Source organism: Pteronotus mesoamericanus, unplaced genomic scaffold (assembly GCF_021234165.1).
Source record: "Pteronotus mesoamericanus isolate MK-2021 breed Mesoamerican mustached bat unplaced genomic scaffold, CSHL_Meso_final contig_20, whole genome shotgun sequence".
NCBI lineage: Eukaryota > Metazoa > Chordata > Mammalia > Chiroptera > Mormoopidae > Pteronotus > Pteronotus mesoamericanus.
In genome coordinates this window covers 90,912,927-90,918,151 of record NW_026555085.1, presented here as the reverse complement: position 1 = coordinate 90,918,151, position 5,225 = coordinate 90,912,927, and the positions used below count along the sequence as shown (strand labels likewise).

The following is a 5,225-nucleotide window of genomic DNA, read 5'->3' as shown; positions in this document are numbered from 1 at the left end:
ACCAACATGGAAAGATCTCTAGTATGTTTTAGGAAGTGGAAAGAATCCATTGATGATATTAAGTATAGGATGTCATTTAAGCAGCATGTTGTTTAAAAACAAAATTATGTGTATGTGTACACATATAAACACATCTGTATCTTACATATTGCACAGAAAATGATCTGGGAGGATCACAACTTTCAGTTAACCATGATTACAGAAGAGGGAAGTGAAATTTATTTGTGTGGACAGGAAGTAAAGCTGGATATTTGTTCTGGCAGTGTAATTGACATTTCTGTGGTTGAATTGTTTTTTATAAAATGTTTTTTTTATGATTACATGATTAAAAATAAACCAAAACAGATGTAAAGAAAGAGTAGCCCTGAAACACTAATTCAAAAGAACTTATGCACCCCCAAGTTCATAGCAGTGCTCTTTAAAATAGCCACGTGTTGGAAATAGCCTAAGTGCCCATCAGTAAATGAGTGGATCAAAAACCTGCGGTACACGTACACTTTGGAATACAATGCAACAGAAAGAAAGAACTCCCACCTTTTGCAATAGCATAGATGGAATTGGAGATTATTATGGTAAGTGAAATAAGCCAGCTGGTGAAAGACAAACACCATGATTTCACTTATAAAAGGAACCTAATGACCAAAATAAACTAATGTGCAAAATAGAACCAGAGACATAGAAACATGGAACGGGCAGACAGTGACCAGAGGGGAGGCGAGAGGGGGGTCATAATGGTGGAGAGAAGAGGAAGAGGCTAGTCAAAGAACCACGTATGAATGACCCATGGACACAGACTACCGTGGGGATTGATTGTTGGGGGGCGGGGGTACTGGGCTGTGCAGAGGAGGGCAAAGGGGGAAGAATTGGGACAACTGTAATAGAATAACAATACAAAAATTAAAAAATGAAATTAACCAAAAAACCCCACAAATCAAAATCACCATAAGATACTACTATATATCAATTAAAGTCAGTAAAAGTAAAAAGAAATAACGGCAGTGAGGGTGTGGAGCAACGGGAACTCTCATGTATTGCTGGTAGGAATGTAAAATGATACAGCCACTTTTTTTTTTTTTAACCCATCACTCAGCACACTTCCGTTACATCGCCCAGGCTTGTTAAACTTCTTCATTCTATTGCCAGCAGCGTTGTCTTGAGTTCTTTCTAATCCCCACATTCCATGCCTGTGATGGAGGATGTGTCTCATTCTTTGCTGCCCCTCCAGTAATCTCCTTGCGAAACACAGAATTTCCAACGAGCCAGGCCTGCTGTGGATGTGCGATCGGATCCTGGGGGTGGCTCCGGCAGCCCGCTCTGGGTTCACTTGAATCAGACATGTTGTCACCGTAGTGGCACTCCTGGAGCGCTCAGCCTTGCAGTGCACGTACAGACACTCCGGCCCAGGGGCTGGTCCTTGAGAGCGAACCGAACTCCTTTTCAGAGGTGAGCCAAGGTTGGGATTCCAGTCAGGTCTATTGCGCCGAGTTGGGCTGCTCAACTCCTACTTCCCTCCACTCATTTGTGGAATTGCACAGGAATCTGGCTTCATACTCCTTGTTCACGGTGCTCTCCCTGCGCAGGTGTTTGTCTTCTACCAGCCTGCGCACCCTGCTCCGCAGCGGCAGCAAGCCGGGCAGCACCAGGTGATCAGTGCGGTGGCACCAGTCACAGTGCGCCCCAGGGGGCACCTCCCCGCAGAACAGTGTGTACAGCGGCGTCGGGCAGAAAAGCACCCAAGCCAGGCCGGCCTCCAGCAACATTCTGGCCGCCATCCCACCCCACAGGGCCTGACGCAGCAGCGACCAACCCAGCGTGGGCCTTGCGGTCGGGGGCCACCAGGAGAGCCAGGAGGGCGACGAGGATAGGGGCGCTAGTCGATCGAGGCCTCCCACGGAGACGACCTGGTTCAGAGGCCTCGGGCACTGGGATCTCTGCTGTGGCCCCGGGGCGACTCCGCCTTGGACACTGGGAGCCGCTTTGTAAAACAGATTGGCCATTCCATGTAAAGTTAAATATTAACTTACCTTAGGACCCAGCAATTCAACTCATTGGCCTTTGTCGCAAATAAACAAGAGCCTATGTCCACACAAACATGTGAACACCAATGTGCTTAGCCACTATTATTGTTTTCAATAAATTTGTGGCAAAACACTGAAAACAATGTCCAGAAACTGGTAAATGGATAAGCAAACTATGGGATATATCCATGTAATGGAATTGGCAATAAAAAAGAATGAACTACTGGTGCATTCAGCAAGAATATGGCTACACTTCAAAAGTATTATGCTAAGTAAAATAAAACAGACACAAGAGACTAAATTGTTTATGATTTCATTTATATTACAGTCTAGAAAAAGAAAGTTATGCTGACAGAAAGCAGATCAGTGGTTGGTTGAGGAGGAGAGGTAATTAATGGCTGCAAATGGGCAGGATGGAACCTCTTGGCATGACAGAAATATTCTGTGCCTTCATTGTGGTGGTAGTTCTGTGACTCTATGCATCTATCAAAACCCATCAAATTTTATGGGAAATTACTGTATGTACATTACATGTCAGTATAGCTAATTTTTTTAAAAGCCAAAAAACAAAAAAAGAGTAACTGAAAATTTAACTAAGAGAATGTGACATAATATCTGGATAGAAATTTTGATATTGAATTAACTACAGCATAATTCAATTTACCTACTTTATCTGTATTTGAAGCAAAAACAGGAGTCCTCTTAACTGATGTAAAAAAAATGTTAAACAAATTGTTGAAGGTAGTAAACTGATGGGGCTAGAAATGTCTTGCCCTGGAGTTTAGGGAGGTGGGCTGATGTTGCAGACATACCAGTGCAAGAAAGTCTCCACACACAGGCTTCCCAAGGTCTGGCTGTACTGACTGTCATTTCTACCTCAATAAAAATTCTGATCGGCAGCTGTAGACTCAGAGCTGAGTTGAATACCAAGCTATATTTTAAGTCATGAGTAACATTCATTGTTTTTACTTAGTTGCTAAAGATAGGTGTGTGATAAAATATTCTATATCAAAATGCTTTTGCACGAGTAAGCTAGAATACCTAATTTTTTGAGAATGATGAAAGTTGGGATTTTTTTCCTTGGAAAAATATACTTCAGTGTAATATTTTTGTATACAATGTGTCTGCAGTAACTTTTGCACTTGACTTCATGCAAAGAGGGAATGACGTATTTGTTCAATCCCCCACTCCCCTCCCCCCATCCACACACAATTACTTAAATTTTCCTGGATAGTTTCAAGTACCACACACAGTTTAGAGTATTCTCCTTTCTCCTATTCAACTTTCCTGAAAGTATTCAAAATGTAAGACCAGAACTCTTCCAGTGTGGCTATTTTATGTTATTAAAATATACATGTAATGAAATAATGAAACTATATATTTCTTTGTTGGTATTTTAATAATAGGGGTATGTACTCAGTACATACTAGTGCCAAGCACTCTCCCAAGAGGAAATGTTACTGGACTGAAGGGGTCCATTTGCCTGTGCATATCAAAGCTCAGTAAAACAGGAGCAGGAGCTTGTAGCAAAGAAAGTTAGTATTTACCATAAGGAAGCGGCACCACAGCTGGAGTCACAGGTGAGCTTCTGCTCAAAGTCCTGGCTCCCTTATGGCTTCTAGGGGTTGGACTAAAGGAATTAGGGTCAGGGTCATGGTCACTACTGATTGGGAGGCAGAGATTGGTAGTCGATCATTGAATGTGGTCCTCATGTGAGCCAAGGTGTTGCTTTGTCTGGTTTCAAAAAGATGGTCCACGAGGTGCTTCTGTAGCTGAAACACAACTGAGGCCTAGATGTTATCTCTTGTTTGACTAAAAGTCTGCGTCTCTGGTCAACAGACCTGAGGAGGCTTTGTTTCTAAGATTATCTGATCCTGACCAGAACTTCATTGTCTTGAGGGCTTAATGATTAAGAGAATAGGATTGTAAGGGAGAAGGAGGCAGGTGAAGCAGGGTGCTAGAGGAGGCCAGTTTGAATTAAAAGGAAAGAAAGTAGAAAAGGTCATAATAAATAAATAAAGCTTCTGCAGTTACAGAAACAAAAAATTAAGGGACTTGTCCATGGTCTCACGGCTGGTAGGCAGAAGAGTTGGGGTTCGAATCCAGGCAGTCTGGCTCTCAAGCCTATGCTGTTGAGCACTGTGATCTGTGGACTGTTGTGTCTCAGTTTCTCCATGCACCCACGTCCTGCCTTCAAGGTGATGGGCTTCATAGGTAGGTTTGTTATCCCTGAGCTCTCAGTTGTTCTTGAAGATTCTCCCTTCAGGGGTCACTCTGAAATGCCCCAATTCTTGAAGGACTTGATGGGCTTAATCACAGTTAGGGCTCACCATTGCCCAAACTCAAATATTTTGCTGGAAGTAAAAGAAACCAATTTATTTTCCTTGTACTTGCCATCTTTTCTTTGTCTTCTCTTTCAGAGGCCTTATTTATCTCTTCTTTCTTTCTTCCAGGAAGTTACTTCCAGGATCCCCAGGAAACCTTATCTCTTCAAACAATTAACAGACTCTTTTTTCCTGTGCTGCCTCATACAACATAGGGCATTGAGTTTTAGGTTATTGCTCAATCATTAAACTTTCCTGTGAGGGTACATATGAATGGGGTCTAATCCAGTGCAGAACAGGTTGTGCTCTTCTTTAATCTCCTCAGCTCTATTATCCTCACTGCTTTTCTCCTAGGCTGCTTGCACTTAGTTATACACATTGTAGCATTGCCTTTTCAACTTTTCCTTGAATGTGAAACATCCCAGCTGCCTCATACTCATATATATTCTCCAAACCTGATGACTGCAGGGCATTCAAAGCCAAGCCAAGCCCATGACCCACTTCTATCAAACTCAAATGACTAGGATTTCTACACAAAAATAGATTCATTACTTATGATTTTTGCTCAACTTCTCAAATTAGGTAAGAATATTTCTTTAGGATAGAAATATTTTAGAGTCTTAGAAGTAGACTTAGATCCTTCCCACTTTAAAAGAGCATTACTGATAAAAGTTGGGAACAAAAATGGGATTTAAATGCACAATTTCTTAGGCTGATGAATGAGAGGGTTGGTAAGCAAGGAGGACTTATTGCAGACAAAATGTTTGATCCTTGGTTGGAAAGGACATCAAATTGGGACTAAAACTGCTAATCACCAGTTTTACATTAATATTTCATATTGATATACTTATGCTGGACTTTTAAATGCCAAATCTATACAAAG

General features: G+C 41.8%; 1 pseudogene; it reads right to left on the bottom strand.

The window, feature by feature from the left end:
• Positions 1 to 1,133: 1,133 nt before the first annotated feature.
• LOC129066938 (phosphatidylglycerophosphatase and protein-tyrosine phosphatase 1-like) lies at positions 1,134 to 1,772 on the bottom strand (annotated as a pseudogene).
• Positions 1,773 to 5,225: the final 3,453 nt, after the last annotated feature.